The 19,541-nt window shown below is 37.8% G+C and overlaps 1 protein-coding gene and 1 long non-coding RNA gene across 2 annotated transcripts in view; one reads left to right on the top strand and one right to left on the bottom strand.

The window, feature by feature from the left end:
* Positions 1-19,541, bottom strand: part of SLC2A13 (solute carrier family 2 member 13) — a 373,541-nt gene that overhangs the window by 164,674 nt on the left and 189,326 nt on the right. The gene's annotated exons all lie outside the window — the stretch shown is intronic.
* LOC122224435 lies at positions 3,934-9,314 on the top strand. Its single transcript, XR_006204787.1, has 3 exons — positions 3,934-4,240; positions 7,203-7,327; positions 8,674-9,314. It is a non-coding gene; the product is annotated as an uncharacterized LOC122224435 (long non-coding RNA).

Genomic DNA, 19,541 nt, shown 5'->3' on the forward strand with positions numbered 1-19,541 from the left:
TTGCAAGTTTTTACCATGAATAAATGTTGAATTTTGTCAAATGCTTTTTCTGTATCTGAGAGATCAATGATCTTTAAGTGGTGGGGATGGTAAAGCTAGTAAACACTGATTGTGATTGTGGCCTCTCAGTATCTACTCACTCCGCTTCTGGAAAATATTCTTTGTCCTGATTTTTTTTAGGGGTAGGGGAGGCTCATGCCGACTCCTTGGGTGGTGGTTGGGGGGTGCATGAACCACCACATGTGGTTCATGTGGGCACATAACAAAAACTGAATTCATGAGCTTTAACTTTCACCTTTGGCTTTTTCTTGTTCCAAGAAAGAATCTGACACTGGAGTTGCAACAGCCACCTTGTGTCAATAACGAAAGAGCTGGCTGGAGAAGGTAATCCGCAAAGCAGCAGCAGAACCCAGAAATGGATGCATCATTGGAGCTGAGCCTCAAACTGAAGCAAGCTCTATCCCAAGATTTTTGAGTTATGGGGATCAATAAACTCACATTTAGCTTGACTTTTCCATCACTCAAAACCAATAGGTGGGGAGGTGGGAAAAGCAGAGTAGATTGAATGCCTCTTATAACTGTCAGGAGGAGTGAAGAAGAGACATTTCAAACTGGACCAAAAGCTCTTGGAGTCTCATATGTGGACTTAAGAACAACAGAAAAGCTACTGCTATCCATCAAATTCTGTGCTGCTACATAGTGGTTTGAAATTTAGATTCTGCCTTTGTTGGGAGTGCTCACGACCAGCCCTCAGTCTCAGTGATTCACTAGAGGGTCTCATAGGATGCAGAAGTTGTTGTATTTATGATTGTTATATATTACAGCAGAAGGACTGAAAACAAAATCAGTCCAGGAAAAGGCTCTCTCAGTATGAAGTCTGTAGGAAACCATGCATATGCTTCCAAGAGTCTACCAGTGAAGTTACACAGGATGCACTTAATTTCTTCAGCACAGAGTTGTGACAACATCTGTGAAATGTTGTCTACCTGCAAAGTTCATTAAAGCATCAGTGCCTGGTGTTTTTACTGGGGGCTAGTCACATAGGCATTCTCTGCCTAGCACAAATAAAAATTCAGTCCCCTGCAGGGAAAATAAATGTTCAGTATAAACCATACTGTTTGTAAAAACAGTTTAGACACAGTACGCTGCAAGCCACTCCTGCCATTTAGAGGACGTTTTAAATCACTACGCAACTGTTTATCATTCCTGTTCCCAAACACCAGCCAAAGGCCAACCTTACAAACCAGCCTTTGTAAGGATATCAATCTCAGGCCTGGCATGCTAACTCTTCTCTGCACACTACCTTTCTTTTAGGATACTTCAGGACTTCAAGTTAGGGCAGTCCCTCTCCTAACTGCCAACTACCACAATTTGTGGACAGTGTTCTTGCTTACAGACTGGATATCACAGATAATGCAGATGAATTCAATGTTCTGCCATCCTTCCTCTTCTGACAGAAGGATGGACCTCAAGCTCCAGTCTGTCTTTATGTGCCCTGCTCTGCTGTAGCCAAGTAAATTAGACTACAAGCCACTGGAGGACAAGGCAATGTTCTATTTATTTTTGTGTCCAGAGTTCTTACTGCGTCTTACTTCTCCATGATGTATCTGTTGAATACTTACATCCTAAGATGTAAGCCTGCCATGCTCCTCTACTAATGGACCATCTGCACTGCTTTATTGTTGGGTATTTGCTTCTCTGAACATATGTACACCTGCTTATGCACACACAAAAGGCACACCACTTTCTGACACGAGTGGGCAAATTCACCAAGTCTCATTAACATTACAGTGGCCACCCCAGTTTACTGCCTCAGCTGTAAGTCACTAAATTAACTTGAAAAACACAAATATGTCTGTAGAATGTAACTGTGTCCTTATGAATAATAACAGAAAAATCAGAAAAACTTGCTGGATTTATCAGAAAAACAATCAAGTTAGAAACATATTTTTTTTCCACTATAGTCTGTACTGAAGAAAAGTGGTGAGCATCAGGTGGGCAGAAAACCTACATAGAAAATACCCTGCAATCAGCACTTTTGTCTTGCTGCTCTGGCTGCTCTCTGTAGATCCCAGATATAATATTCTCATAAGTAGCCTCTAATGCTGTTCATCCAAGTTGCATGGTGCACTGTGTATATGGAAACCTCCCTCTGTGGGAAGCCTGGCTGCAGATGACTAGTTGAAAATAAAACTAAGCTCCAGGCTGACTATATCGTCATGATTTAAACTAAGTGTCTGGAGGAGGTGCTTCATTTTGTGGCATATTCCCCACCTCTCAAATTTACGAATACAGTCTAAGAATACAGTGACCCTTAAACGACACAGGTTTCAACTTCATGTGTCCACTTCTACATGGATTTTTTCCATAAATACAGTACAACAAATGTATTTTCTCTTCATTATGATTTTCTTTTCTCTAAGTTTATTGTAAAAGTAGAGTATATAACACATATAACATGCAAAGTATGTATTAGTTGATTGCTTATGATACTGGTAAAGCTTCCAGTCAGCAGTAGGCTATCAGTAGTTAAGATTTTGGGGGGATGAGAAGTTATACGCAAACTTTTCAAATGCACCCAGGGTTGGTGCCCCTAAGTCTTGTGTTGCCCAAGAGTCAACTGTACTCTCTTTAATAAGCCTTTTGAATAAAAGTACAGTAGATGTCTACGAGTAAAGCTTCCCCCATTAAAGTCTTACAAATGTTGCTGATTTTAATATAGGAAGCTACCCTTTAAAACATCTGATAACTATATTAGGACATCTGGGTGGCTCAGTCGGTTGGGCGTCCGACTTCAGCTCAGGTCACGATCTCGCGGTCCGTGAGTTCGAGCCCTGTGCCGGGCTCTGGGCTGATGGCTCGGAGCCTGGAGCCTGCTTCCGATTCTGTGTCTCCCTCTCTCTCTCTCTGCCCCTCCCCTGCTCATGCTCTGTCTCTCTCACTCTCAAAAATGAATAAATGTTAAAAAAAATCTGATGACTATAAATATCAATATTTTAAAGCACACTGCAGAATCACACACCAAGAGAAATTTCAGGAAGCGATCATGTATATCACATCCTTTTAACCTAAAGAAAAAAGGCCCTGCTACAAATTCAAACAGAAGTTGATATGGCGCTAGGCTTTTAAGAAAATGCCTAGAAAAAAACTGTTCATACCTCCATTGGTAACTCATTGCACTGCCTCTCATAGATGAGATATCCTTTGGAATTTTTAATCCAGATCTCTTCGGCTGTGATGAATAATCATTTCTGTTAAGTTAAATTACATCTGGCATAAGAAGTATACTCACAATTTTACTTCTCAAGTGAAATCAAACATCTGATTAAAACGATTCTTATCATCTGAAAGGCATCCTAAACTCTGAGAACACTTAAACTTTATAACCATAGACAAACTTGTTTGTGATTACATTCACCTATATTAGATAGGCTCTAATCCTTGCATACAAGAACAACTGTTTGGTTTCAACTGTGACTAACTTTGCAAGGCACGCCTTTGTATTAGCTTTTATACCCCCCAGTCCTCCATCCCTGAAGTCAGTTAACTCCAATCCTCATTTCCTATCTTAAGGAAAGAAATCCAGGCTACGGGCAAATTACTACCTTAATTACTACTGAATCTCTATTTGAATAACTAAGTAAGCTTGTTGACTAAATTTCATCAGCAGCAACTGCCTCTACTCCTACTGCTTATGAGAATTAAATTTCTAGGTACATACACGCATACTCACACATATTAGATATATATATATCAACAGATAACTTCTGGCATTTCCTCTGATCTGAAAGAAAACGTTTCATTTCTGTGACAGTTAAACCTGCTTTTTTGTTCTGTTGGGTCTCTGCTTTGTTCTATGTTGCCAAGCAACCAAGAGAATGAGGATGGGGTGGTGGCATGGAATTTCAGTTGCATTATTCAGGCCAAGAAAATATTAAATCAATTACTAAAATTCTTATACAAGTGACAGCTACTAAAATGTAGGGAGTTCCTATGTGTTCTGTGATTTTTTTCACAGAGGTTCATGATATGGAGATAACTGCAATGATGTTTTCCCCACTTCCCCTGAAGTACAAAAGTCGGTGAAACAATTATGAGGGAAGACAAAGTAGATAAAATTTGTTTTGCAACATCTGTTAGGGGGTAAAATGCCTTGATTTTTGTCTCATTTAGATTTCTTTCACTGTATAAAATGAACTGACTACAGGAAGAAACTGAGCAAATTAACACCTAAATCAAGGTAAATGAATAGAGGTTTACTATATTGATATGCTATCATATTAATGCTCAACTAGTTGTTTTTATTGCATTTTAGTATTCCTCTACAATTTCTTTTATTTTTTTTTTGTAATTAAAGTAATACATAAACATTCTAAATAGGAAAGCCATTCTATTTTATTGGTTTTTATTAAGTAAGGGTATGTATTTAGTCTTTCAAATATTTATATAGTCATAAAAATCCATCAATATACAAAACAATAGAAGAGAACACACATGTATTATTTATAGACCTAGTGAGCAAACTTAAATTGTATATGCTGATTTCCTTATTTAATGTCTCAATTGAGGAATGAAATTTTTGTTCACTGACTTTACAAGCTACATTTTAAGATTCCAAAAATTTAATGGTGGCACTCGGTGTGAATTTCCCCATAGAAAAAAGGAAGCTGGGGGCTTAGTTCAGCATCCAAACTCAGCTCAGGCCATAATCTCAAGGCTCGTGAGTTCAACCTCCATGTGGAGCTCTGTGTTGACAGCTCAGAGCCTGGAACCTGCTTCAGATTCTGTGTCTCCCTCTCTCTCTCTGCTCTTAACTGCCTGCGCTCTGTCTCTGTCTCTCTCTCAATAATAAACATTAAAAAAAATTTTAACAAAAAAAAGAAAAAAGGAAGCTGGAGGTCCAGGGCTCTCACAACACTCTAATAAATCCATAATGTACCTGATAGATACCACTAATAGGATAGAACCTGTCCACAATTGGGAGTAATATTTTAACAGGAAAGTGTCTTAAGTGACCAGTGTTGAGTACTATGGTTATATATCCCCCACATATTATCTTGGAAATAGAATCAGACCCATCTCACTAATCACCCTTCTGTAGAAAGCCCTCTTGCCTGTGAAACAGAAAGCTCTTAAGGTCTGAAAAGTATGTGGACTGGACACTTGTCCTGAGAATAATTTCTCTTTTACATGTGATTCTTTCTCCACTGAATCTGCATCTACTCCAGCCCAGGTGCTCTTGCCTTCCCTGGGAATCTGTATTTCCAACCAACTTTCAAAAAACTAAACAAAAAAATGTTAATTTTATTATATTCAAAAAGAGGTTACCCATAGGGGTAGGAACAAGTAAGGCTCACAGGTAATCTCTGGTATACATATATTTTCCATGTTTAGAAACTACTAGGATACAGTGTAACATAAGAAATTAATAGTTTGTATTCATCCATTTTCAAATAAAAATTACTGAAACCTTTCTATCATATACTGCTGTGAGGTCCAAACATATAAAAATTCCAACCATGCGATTCCTTGATAAGTCTCTTCTAATTACCAAATTCTATTTTAAAAATGCTTTTCTTTTCTGAAATTAGCTTTGCAAGATGAGAAGGATGGCATTTACAACAGGACTAACAAATTTACCCAATAACAAAATGTGAACAGCTTGTATCTGTCAATAATGTGGCAAAAAAAAAAAAAGTCACCATTCAAATTTTTGGATTCCATACTTTTTGTTTTGCCTACCATGAATATTTCAGAAGGAAGTCTTAAGCTTTAATTTATTGCCATGATATTGCTGAATACTCATGACATACTTAGAGACATTGATATAAACACATCCAAAGTAGCCAAAACCCTCCCAAAACAAAAAATCAAAACGTAGACTCTATGAATAAATTCAAGTCTTTGTGTAGAAATAAAGATTTGAAGATAAGAAACAATGAATATTTAGAAGGTGAGTTTGAAGCGCTTCAGCTGTGAAGTCAAGGTGGTCAAGGAGGATTGAAGGGTCACCTGGGTGGCTCAGTCAGTTAAGTGACTTCAGCTCAGGGCATGATCTCCTCCTGGTTTGTGAGTTCAAGCCCTCCATCGAACTCACTGCTGTCAGCGCAGAGCCCGCTTTGGATCCTCTGTCTCCCGCTCTCTCTGCCCCTAACCTGCTCGCAAGCACTCTCTCTCTCTCTCTCTCTCTCAAAAATAAATAAATAAACATTAAAAAAAAATTTAAAGGAGGCCTAATTTTAAATTCAGGCTCCATCTTTAACTGTGTTGTGTTGGGTAATTTATTTAATCTGAGTCTAAATTGTTGAAATGGTGGTAATAAAATATACTTATGGAATTTCATTGGGAAGTAAATGCAAAAAATATAGGTAATGTACCCACGTGGGTACTCAATGAATATCAGTTCTCTTATTTCTCTTTCATTTTTTGGGGGGAGAGGGGGAGAATGAGGGTAAATAACATAGAAAGTGGCTCCCTAGATACACAGGGAATCCATAAATGTATAGTTTTTTCCTTCCTCCCTTTTTATGACCCCAGGTTACAGTAACAAACAAGTCATTGATGTTTGAAATAAAAGGCAAGTTAAATTGAACTCTGGCCTTTACCACAAAAAAAAAATGGGGGGAAAGGGAAGGAAGGAATTCTGACCTTCCTCTGTCTGCAGTAGTTATGGTACTATTTCTTCCTTTTTAGGAGATGTGCTTTAGAGACCTTAGAAAAGGGACTAGGACCTGGTTACCTGCCTTTTTGTGCAGTACTGTCTACTGTGTAATATGCAAATAAATTTCCTTCTTGAATAATTAAATTTCAAACATATTAGCAATCCTAGAAAGTGATATTATAATTTTTTAATATCTTTTAATAATTGCTGCACTGTAATAAATATATCTGCATTTTTATAATTCAACCATTTCTTTGAAGCAAATGTCTTTTAGTAGGTACACTATGTATTTATGCTCTACCCACCTATATGGTATAGTTAATACCAGGATAAACCTCAAGTGATTTTTTAAAAGGATATAACCACTGTCAAACTACCAATGTGTTATAGATGATATTTTGATAACTCTATGGTACTTTTTTCAGACATAGCCAGTGTCTGCCTTTAATACACGAATACATTTAGAATACTAATATGCCTGCCTCCTGTTAGTTAAATGGATATTCTCTTCTGTTCTCTTGCACTCCATCTGCTATGGCAGAGGAAATCAACAACCCTGGGAACCCACAGAACACGTCTGACAGCTGCAGGACTCAGATTCTCAGTTCAACAAATTATGATTCACGAAGACTCTCTGACAGGAAAAACAGTCTCTACTACAACCTAGTGGGTTTATATGTTAGTGTGTGTGAGCCTGAGGGGGTGGGGGAAGGGGGGAAGGGGGGAAGGAGGGAAGGAGGGAGGGGGAGGGAGAGAGTTATGTGTGTGTGTGGTTTAATTAGTTTAGCTAAAGGAAGAAGAACATGCCCCAAATTTTTAATTTTAATCACAACTGGCATTTCATTAGCTTAAGATAAACAGTTTTCTATTATGTGCTCCTACTAGACGGCTAGAGTGCACGGCAGAGTGCTTATGTTCAAAACCTCACCTTGGCAGGGGCATTCTCATCGTGACTAAATTTAGCTTAAAATAACAATAAAACTGTCTTTTATTAATGCCCGTTTTTTTTTTTTTTTAATTTACATTAGAACATCACCATTGTCCTAATGCTTCCTTTCACTTATTGACATTATTCTAACGTCAATGACTGTTAAGTCACTAAATATAACTATTGTTTTAGGTACGCAACCTGTTTTGTTGTTGTTTTAGGATACAATTACCTCATCCTGTTGTCCTCTGTTATAATCACATTTAATACAAATGAGGGAGCAAAAGAAAAAAGTACAAGTGGAATTATAAAAGGGGGATTTTCTACAGCCTTCACACTTTCTTGGCATTCGCTCCGGCCTCCAACTCATATTGTTTTTCAACGTAAAATCAGTACCCAAAATTTACATTGCTTTTTTTTTCTTTTTTTCTGGTTACTTTTAGACAAAGGTCCATTTCCACTGCCTTCTGCAGTGTTGGCATCCTTCCCAGAAACAGGTTTCTGAATATCAAGGAAATTACTGAGCCATAAACTAAGATGAAATCCAAAATTAAATCCTTTGCCTAAAAATTAAAAAAAAAAAAAAGTCAAGGGCAGTGAGGGTGTTCCAAAAATTAGGACTTCACAGGTAGGAGTAGTAAATGATTTAGGGTAAGAAAGACACACTGCCAGGTTGCTGGACAACACAGTTTAGTCACACGCAGCTGCCTCTGCTTCTTCGAAAATTTAAGGCTGCTACTGACACTCTGACCACAGGGTGCTCACTCATTCCCGACTCCTGTGATGGGCTGGAAGGAGGAGCTGGTCCAGCCTCCTGGAACCATGGAGAGAGGGCCACTCAGAGAACCTCAGCTTCTCCCCACATGGTTAACTTCCCTAAGGAGTTAAGCAGATAAAACTTCCCCAAGGTTCTGATAACTTCTAGGCTCAGTCAAAATACATAATTAAATTTCATTTTTCTCTTTCAAATTAAGGATATGTTTGATCAGCATCTGTGAAAACTCTCTTAGCCTTGACTGTCATTTGCATCTTCCTCCCATAATAATGGTAATTAATAATAATAAATAATAATTCGTTGTACTAGGACTACCAATTTTGGACAAGATGAAGAACTACCACAGGGTGCTGGACTCCTTTTGCTACCAAATCCCAGAGATACTACAGATAATACTGAATCTTGGTGGTTTTCAGAACCTTACTTATTAGCAAATACAAACAACAACTATAACAACAAAAATATCAACAGACAAGAAACCCCAGGGGAGCAGGAAGAAGTTATCCTAAAGTGGATGGCAAACATCAAATATAAAGAGGCAGAATCAATAGCCCACAGAATGGAGATGGACTGGGAAGGGCTCACTGGCTGGGCTTTTTTCTCTCCCAGAATTCCCTGATTAAAACATCACTTGCCCAGTCATCATGATGTGATAAAAAAGCTGCCCCTCCTGCTGAGAACCGTCCAGAAATAACAAGGTAACATCACGGCAGCTCTGGAATTCTGCTGGAACTCAGATTTACTAAAGATTGGATTCAGGCCTAAGTGTTCTCTGCTGCTTTCTTCTGCACCCTCTGTAAACTCCAGAGGGCAGAGATTTTTGTTGGTTTTCCTTCCTCAGACCTAGGGTAATACCTGGTACATAATAGGTAAACACTGAGGCTGCTGAATGAAAGAGTGAAGAAAAATGGAAGTGTTTCTGGGTGTGTCCACAGATGCACAAGCCTAAGAAGAGGTACCAGTCTCAAAATGACAGATCCTTTGAAAAATATCTTGCAGCATGTATTCCAACAAGAAGAGAAATGAATTCCAGACCAAACAAGGGAATCAATGGCAAGTAATAACTTGGCAAATTTATTGTTACATGAATAAGAATAAAAAATATAGAACAAAAATTCCAGATGATGCCAACATGAAAAGAAGGGAGGTCATAGTAGAGAGGTGAGTTCAAAGACTGAAAAGATTATTAGAGAGGGGAAGACCAAGATACTAAGGTTTACATATTAGAAGGGAAAAATGAATAGAATCAATCTTAACAAATTAGAGATCAGTCAAAAGGAAAAAAAGACGTAACTTATACTTTTCAAAGAAAAAGAATAAAGCCGGAGTTGTAAATAACATAAAGCAGGAGAGGAGAAAAAACAGGAGCATGATGAATAACAACATGAAACAAGATGGCAGAAATAAGTGGTGATGAATAAGTCACAAGGATGAAAGGAACCCAGCACACGGAATACAGTCAATGGTACTATAATAGTGTTGTATGATGACAGATGGTTGCTATACTTGTGGTGAGCACAGCATAATGTATAGAGTTGTTGAATCACCATGTTGTGCACCAGAAACTAACATAACATTGTGTGTCAACTATAGTTCAGTTTAAAAGAATGGTAGAAATAAAGCCTACAAACTACAAATACAGTAAGAATATGTTTGTCAAATTCAGTGACTGATAGACTCAGATCAGATTTACAAAATATCTAGCATTAAATAGTCCACAAAAAACAAAAAAAGATAGGTGGAGGAGATGGGGAAAAATATATATGAGGTAAATGTTAACCAAATGAAAAATTAAATATTAAATATTAGAGCAAGCAATTTAAAAAGATACATAATTTGTTCATAAAAAGCAATATATAAATATAAATGATATATAATAATATCCATAAGATATAATGTTCATAAATATATATCCACCTAGTATATAGCCACTGACATACTATGATGAGAAACAGGTACAATCTTTCCTTAGAAATTTTAATACAACTCTCTTAGAAATGGACTGACTGGAAATATAAACAAATACATAGTAAATGTGAATTACACCATTAACAACCACAATCTAAATATATATTATATAAGCTTTATAAACATATAGTGAATGCTCACTTTTTCAAGAATGTATGGATGCTTTATGTATTAGACTACAAAGGACATCTCAACAAATTCCAAAAAATCAACCTATGCACCATAATCTCTACATAAAAATCAGTAAAACTTCACATCAGTAATAATAATAAAAAGGTCAGGAAACTAAATAGTTAAATGAATTCATAGTTAAATGAAGTGGAAGTAACAAGACAAATTGAAGAACACTAAAAGCTGAACTACAGAAAGTTCTACATGTCAAAGGCTGTGTGAGATGCATCTGAGGCAGTAGGGTGAAATGCAGAGCTCTGAATAGGTTTTTCACATTAAATGAAAGAATGAAAACAGACAAGCTAAGCAATCTACATGAGGAATTAAGAAACAGGCTGTCTGCCTACAACAATGGTGGAGTCACAGGTATGGAATTTACCTTGATACCTTAAACAAGCAGAAAATCAGGTGAAATGTAAGAAACAGGGTTTCTCAGACTTTGGACAATAAGCAGCACAGGTCAGAGAACTCTGAGAGAAGAGGAGAAAATGGGCAAAGCTGCATAAATAGCCACAGCTAGTTTTCAGGTTGTAGCCCACGGAAAGGGAACTCAAAGGATTGAAAAGGAGGATGGCACAGAGGGAGGGTGTCCAGAGGTCTGCATCCATCCTTCCAGAGTCTTTGCCGAGTAAAGCTTGGTGCATGTGTGTGAAGAAAATACTGAGGCTAGAGAAAGAACCACCAAATGAGCAGGTGAGCTCCCAAAGCTTACATGGAGCCAAGAATAGTTCCTGTACCCACCAGAATGAATGGACACACAAAGGCACTGAGTAAAGTCCTTAGCTAGGTACTGCCTCAGTAGTGGAACAAGATTGAAACTAGTTCTGGAACTGCCCTGACAAAGCTTAAAAGCATGCCTCAAAAGGATCATACTAATTCCAAGTAAGTGAATCATGTCTTGTTAGGATCTGTGAAGGGTCTAAGATTTTACCCTACTTGTATGCTAAAAGGTAGCCTATTTTTGTTTTCGTGGATGCCACAGCAGAAGACACAGACTCCTGGGTCAGAGATACAGGACTTTACTGAAGCCAGAGCATGAATATCATATAGTTGGCAATGGCTCTCCCTCAACCTTTACATATGTTGGGCACAAAACAAGTACCCATATGAATGACTGCACATGCATGGGGTTACCTTATAGGAGGTAAACATAATTTTAAAGATGTGGGATCAAGCTTGCTTGCTATCTAGTGGAAAAGTGTTGACCTATCTCTTAAGGTTGTTTTCTGCAAATATGACCTTGAGAAATGGCCTTATCGCTGATCAAGAATATATAAAAACTCTTAATACAACTTATACAATGTAATAAAATAAGGGCATAATATTTGGACAAATTTTTACCTAAAAAGATGTATGGATAGCTGAACCAATATTCTAGAGCAAGAATGTCATAGTACAGGAGTCCAGACCAAGAACTGGTCTGAACTGCCCTCCTCTCATGGACATACCAAATGTATAGCTACAAATAGAGCAATTTCCTTTGAGAGAAATCCAAAAACAAGCTGAATGTCTCCTACACAACAGGTGAATGAGAAAATACCAACATCAAAATAGGAAAGGCTGGAAAACACTCTCACCATAAACTCCTCCCCTGACACAGAAACCATACAATTAAGGAGGAACCCTTAGCTCCCAGCTTCTCCTTGAGAAGCAAAGAGTGTGGACCACACATCTAGTGCCCCAACTTTTAAGGATGCCACCCAGGTGACAGACCTCCAAATGGCCTCGCTCTGAAGGGCAACTGCGCTTGCATTCACAAGTCCCACATGACTACAGCAAACAAGAATCAGTTGTTAATGAATGCATGAGCATTTGCCTTGGCTGTCCTCCCAGGGTGCAGCATAGAGAGAGTGGGCAAAAATGCCCACTCCCAGTCTTTCCCTGGAAGGAGTCTGACAACATTATCAGCTGCTGCTTCAGGGCCTAGAGTCAGCCTGCATCTAGGTGCTTACTGCCATCCTCTCTTTGGGACAATGACAAGTCTTGGCACAGCTTCAACTACTGGGAGACACTAAGAACAATGATGATGGTTTGGATAATCAAAAAGATTTGAAAGGAAGCAAGACCCTCATGCTGGGATGATCAGTGAGCTATATCTCTTATATGAGACCATTCTGCCAAGACTAGAATAAGTGACTGTTTTATCTAATGTTCAACAACCAAAACAGAGTATCAAGGAAAATGAAGGAACAGAAATATATTCCAAACAAAAGAACAAGAAACATTGCCAGAAACTGATATTAATAAAATGGAGATATGTGATTTCCCAATAGAGATTTCAAAATAATGGTAATAAAGAGATTCAACGAGGTCAGGAAAGCAATGTATGAACCAAGCAAGAATTTCAACAAAGAGACAGAAAACATAAATAAGTATCAAACAGAAACAAGAGAGGTGAAGAACACAAGAAGTAAACTGAAAAATTCAGAGGGATCCAACAATGAAACTAGATCAACTGAAAGAAAGGATGAGAGAACTCAAAGACAGGACAGTGAATTTTATGCAACGAGGAGTGAAAAAAGAATAAAAAAGAGTGAAGATAGGGACTATAGAACACCATCAAGTATATCAATATATGCATCCTAGGGATCCAAAAAGAGAGGGGAAGAGAGGAGAAAAAAAATTATTCAAATACATAATGGTTGAAAACTTCCCTGACCTGGGAAAAGAAACAGATATGAAACTCCAGGAAGCCCAAAGAGTTCTATTTTACATCATAAAAAAATCCAAAATAACGTAAACCCTACATGTGTAAGACCAAGCTATAAACTAATAGGAACATGAATACATCTGTGATTTCAGTGTAAAACAGAACATCTTAAAGATCTAAAATGCAGAAATTATGAATAAAAAAATTTTTGACTACATCCACAAAGCAGTAACAGGTAGGTGACAGACATGGATTAGATATTTTCTTCACTTGGATTAGACTGAAAGGAATTGATACATGTAACACGTAAGATATACCCTCACATCAGCCAGAAAAAGCCAGGAAAACCAAGAAAGAAATGGGTAAAGCATATGGATGGATATAGATGGAAAAGTAATTCTCAACTGCTAATATGTTTAATAATCAGAGTAAGGCAAATCCAAAATACTAGATAACAATAGCCACCCACCAGATTGCCACAGGGTATAAAGTTGTAATATATACAGTGTTGGGGTAGGGGGAGTTAGGAATGGGAACCTTTATACACAAATACTTAGAATGAAAATGGATGAGGCCACTTTTGAGAATAATCTGAAAAGACCTGGTCAAATAGTACAATATTAAGTAATATCCTAGAACCCTGAAATCTCATGCCTGGGGACATACCCCAGAGTTACCCTCAGAGAGGTTCATATGGAGATATGTAAGAGGATGCTCATTGTAGAACTATCTACAAAAGCTCAGAGTTGAGAGGTATCTAGATTCACTAGGAGAAAAATGAATACATTAAATGTGTTATATAAATGTTAGTATAAAATACAGTTAAAATAATTAAAGGTGCATATAACAAGCTAATATTAAGGGGAAAAGTTAGAGAACAAGATTTCTAGGATAACACCAAAAAACGAAATTAAGCCAGGCATTTAGTATACTGGAAGAATATACATTAAATACACTGAATATTAAATACCTAGGTATGTTGAATTCCTATGGAGAAGGGATTAGGGGGTGCCTAATGAATGAATAAAGAAGAGTCATGTATGGAATAGCAACGAAAATACAGAAAAAGTAGGACAGGACCTTAGTATGTTTTATATTGGCATAAAAATGAGTAAGAGCTAATATAAAGTTTTCAGTAGAGTTACTATTGACAAGTAAATTAATAACAGTAACATGAAAAGAGTGAAGCAAAGTCAAGAGCAAGGTTTTAACTGGGCAGACAATAATAATGATGCGTGGGGCGCCTGGGTGGCTCAGTCGGTTAAGCGGCCGACTTCGGCTCAGGTCATGATCTCGCAGTCGGTGAGTTCGAGCCCCGCGTCGGGCTCTGTGCTGACAGCTCAGAGACTGGAGCCTGCTTCAGATTCTGTGTCTCCCTCTCTCTCTGACCCTCCTTCATTCATGCTCTGTCTCTCTCTGTCTCAAAAATAAATAAACATTAAAAAAATAATAATAATGATGCATAAGACAGTCACACATACACCCTCAAGAGGAGGTAAAATGTTTACAGAGCAAAGTCAGATACCTGGTTCTGTTCCAGAAAGAAATCATGGCTGAGGAATTAGAAGTATATAGACTCCTTCTGAAAGGAAACTTACACATAGAGAAACTTTTTAAAAAAAATTAGCCCATTGATTTTCAGTGAATAAAGGACATGACATTTATTGTCATCTTTCACAGAGAGCTTAAAAATAGCCAGTGATGAAACAGGATTTTTGAGCATTACATAGAAAGAAAACACAAAATTTTCTAGGGTTAAAAATATCAAGGCCAAGCTGGTTCATCAAAATGACAACTGAGGACATTGCTGACTTAAAAATAACTGTAGCCTGCCAAATTTCACGAGTACAAACATTAATCAGAGTCATCATAAAGAAAGTCTGAAATTTAAGAGTATATGTAATGTAAAGAGCTCAAGGACTAACTGGCTCATTTCAAATCTCTGATTTATATTTTCTATGAAAAAGTTAAAAAAAGAAAGTAATCAAGAAGGCTTGATCATGTACCTTAATTCAAAACACAGAGAATGCTTCCTAACTGTTTTATTCCTGTCTACTTCCAAGAATCAAATCATCCTCCTCAAAGACAAAGATCTACTACAACTGAGAATATTCAAAAGAACTTGCCTTAGGAATTGAAAAGCAAATTAAAAAAGAAAACTTTGAAAACCACCATCTTCAGAATGTGCCTAGATTCCTAATGTAACTACTATGAAGAGGCAACGTTCATTTGAACGTTGAAGAAGTATGAATTATGTATGATTTTTAAGTTCCATTATGGCACAGACACACCTCAAGGAGGGCAGTGCATAATAAAGACTATAACTGAACATAATCAGGCACCAAAATGTATTGAATTTTTTCTTTGTCCTCGGTTGTCTGGAGGAAATTTTCTGAGAAATTAAGACCAGCAGTGCTTTCCTTTATAAAAATAATAAACATAGGTCTCACTGCTAAGTAAAGTGAAAGTAAGAGTCAAAACTAATTTCTTTCTGCTACTACTAAAATCTTAATTTTGAAAATGGAAACCTTAGCTGCTAGCTTAATTATATATACACATATCCAATTTCATATACACTGGCATTCTAAAATGAAATGGTATCAACAATAAAGGTTAATTACTTTCTTTTTTCATGTGAGGAGCAAAATACGTCCAAAACTAATCATGTTTTCCATAAATATTCCCTTGGAACACAGACCATACTTCACCAGACAGCTGGGTCAGCTTTGGCCCAAAACATCCTTTTATATTAAAAAACATTTATCAAAAGCACAGCAATAAACCTGACCTCTACAAAAAAAATATGAGTTCTTGTGTTTAAGTAGCTAATGAACTTAGTACCATTTGCCACCTGATTCAGTAGTCATGGTCCTGGGGAAAAAGTATAATGTGGGGTGCCTGGGTGGCTCAGTCGGTTGAGCATCCGACTTCGGCTCAGGTCATGATTTCACGGTCCTTGAGTTCAAGCCCCGCGTCGGGCTCTGTGCGGACAGCTTGGAGTCTGGAGCCTGCTTCGGATTCTGTGTCTCCCTCTCTCTCTGTCCCTCCCTACTCACACCTTGTGTCTCTCTCTCTCAAAAATGAATAAACATTAAATTTTTTAAAAAATAATTTAAAAAAAGTATAATGTAAATAATCAAGGTGGAAACACAGACCGTGTGTTATTCTTCCTCACTGGGGTATGCATAGGTACTAACAATTCCATTATCTTCCTTAACTTGTAGCACAGAAAAACACAGCTTTATTCCTTCTCCACCTTAGATGATCTCATGAGATTACAGGAATTCTCTCCTCTAATTACACCAGTGAAGTATGTCACACTTCTACATATTTATTTAACAAATAGTTACTGAGCACCTGCAATGGGTCATCCACTACGCTGTTAGCAAAACCAAACATGGTCCCTCTCTTCTCAGAGGTTCTGCTCTAGGGAAAAATGCACACATCAATCAAATATGTACAAATAAATCTAAAACTAGAATGTAATAAAAAGGAGAAACATATGGAGCTTTGAAAATATGACCTAATCAGGGTGGTCAGAAGAGTCTATTCTGATGAAGGAATTGATTAAATACAGTTTTTCAGAATCCACTCAGAAAAAAGGGAAAGGAAGGATATGTATCCAGAAGACACAGCATGTGCAAAGATCAGTGGTAGGATGAAGTGTATTTAGATCCATGACAAAAGCAAAGCAACCTTCTCCTTTTCCTCTCCTCTTTCTCAATTATTCATTTTATCTCAATTTCCCTTCTTCCCTAATTTCAGTTTCCCATTTTTCAATCATTCCAAAGGTTAAAAAATTATTTCAAATACAAAAAACCTGTCATCTAAGCGTAAATGAGGAAAGGTGCCAAAAAGAGAAATGAATTTAAACACTCATTGTGTACCTTCTACGCAAAGCCCTTAGGACTCAGAAAACTAGTCACTGTCCTTGTGCATGTAAATAATAGTGACATAGATTACAGCCATGCTTCCCATATTATGACACTCACATATCCAGGGTATAAGGCTGTGTACACCCCCAGGTAACAACCTTATCCTAGGCAGTATAAAACTCCAAGAGTTAAGAGGCCACATCTTACTTGAGCTCTCATGGAACTCCTGTTTCTGGGGGAAGGGGAGAAAATTAAAATAAACATACATAGTAACAGCACAGAAGATTCCATTTTTTTCTGTGTATAGGGTATACACAAGAGTCTTCATGGAGAACTACTTCAGACAAGATTAGGGTTTTAATGACTCTACACTGACATTATCTTCCGTGGAAAAGCATGGAAGGATCTTCTTGATATGCAAAGAAGACAATAAAACATGCTGCATGTTGAAAACATAATAAATACCTGTGAGGTAAAACTATTCTGTACCCAATCCATTGAGTAAATAATCTCAGATCCTACTTGACTGAGGCCTGTACCCTCTCCACTTTCCCATTACTATCAGCATACACACACCAATCCCTTCCTCCTTCTGCAGTGAGAAGGCAGAAAATGAAGGGGCTGAAGGGAGAAGATGACACAGCTTAAAAGAGAGGAAGTATCTCAGTTCTGATACCAAGTTCTAGGATCTCCCCTAAGACCCCCACTCTCTTGGCAAGATGCACATCCTTCTCAGTGGGTGGATGCTATACAACTTTGTTGTTGTCTTTTGATGACTTTCTTTTTACTTGACAGAGTTTAAGTGGGTTTTGTTCAACACAAATCAAAGATGTGCCTGGAAAATCATCTCTGTCTCCTTTATTATATTAGCTACTTCCCATTCCTTAAGCATATCAAAGGCTCTCCTGTTTTACAACAAAACCAGCTAAAACCACCAACCAAATAAAACTGTGTATAGGGTTGAACAGTGTCCTCACAGAATCTCAGAACGTGACCTTATTTGGAAATAGGTCTCTATCTGGAAATAGATGTACTTAGCTAAGATGAGGCCATAATGGACTATGGTGGGCTCTAAATCCACTAAATGGTGGCTTTATAAAAAAAAATAAAAGGGAAGAGTGCCGGGGTGGCTGAGTTGGTTAGGTATACAACTTCAGCTCAGGTTATGATCTCACAGCTCGTGGGTTTGAGCCCTGCGTTGGGCTCTCTGCTTACAGCTTGTAGCCTGGAGCCTGCTTCAGATTTTGTGTCTCGCTCTCTCTCTCTCTCTGCCCCTCCTCTCTCTAAAATAAATAAACATTAAAAAAATGAAAGGATGATTTAGACACAGAGAAACACACAGGAAAAAAGCACACATGACAACAGAGACAGGAAGTGGAGTGTCTAGAAGACTAGAGATGGATGCCAAGGATGGTTGGCAACCACAAGTTGGAAATGGCAAGGAAGGACTCTTCTGTAAGAGCCTTCAGAGGGGGCATGATATGGTAGACACCTTGATTTTAGCCCTCGATTTTAGGCCTCAAGACTTCAGAACTGTGAGAGAATCAATTTCTATTGTTTTAAGCTACCTTCTTTGTGGTACTTTGTTTTGGTAGCCCTACAAAATGACCACACATTTTGATTTGTCTCTGATGTCCTGGTCATATTACCACTGGTGCCCCTTTTCATTCTCAAAAGTGTTCCTGTTTGGATAAATTATGGTTATCCCAACATACTTTATGTAACCACTGCTCTCTCTCTTCACTAAAGCCAAGTTTAAGGAAGAAATATATTCACTCAAGAAATTTATTACCCTTTTGTTCCAGTAGTGAAGACTAATTAGTAAATTTGAAACTGGTCTTAGGGTTTTACTTTTTTAAGGTTATTCACTTTCCTCCACCTTCTTACTGTGAGAATTTTCATAATTCCACAGAAAAGTTTAAAGTATAACACAATGAACATCTACTCACTCTTGAACTAGATCAGGGGTTACAAATTATGGCCCAGCAGCCAATCTGGTCTGCTACATGTTTTTGTTTAGCCCACATGGCTTTTACATTTTTTAAATGTTAAAAACAATCAAAAGCAAATAAAATTTCTTGACATATGAAAGTTGTATGAAATTCCAATTTCAGTGTCCATTAATAAGGGTTCCTGGAACACAACCATGCCCATTTGTTTACATCTGTGGCTACTTTCTTGTTGAAATGGTCAAGTTGAGTAGTTGTGACAGAGATCATAAGGCCCACAAAACCTGAAATATTTACTATCTGGCTCTCTATGGAAAAAGCTTGCCAACTCTTCACCTAGATTTACCACTTAAAACACACACACACACACACACACACACACACACACAGAAACAAACAACCCTCCCTCACCACCCCCCCCCACACACAGAAACAAACAACCCTCCCTCACCACCACACACACACACACACACACACACACACACACACACACACACAGAAACAAACACCCCTCCCTCACCACTCCACTGGTTTGCTTGAGCTGCCATAATGAAGTATCACAGG

Source organism: Panthera leo, chromosome B4 (assembly GCF_018350215.1).
Source record: "Panthera leo isolate Ple1 chromosome B4, P.leo_Ple1_pat1.1, whole genome shotgun sequence".
Classification (NCBI taxonomy): domain Eukaryota; kingdom Metazoa; phylum Chordata; class Mammalia; order Carnivora; family Felidae; genus Panthera; species Panthera leo.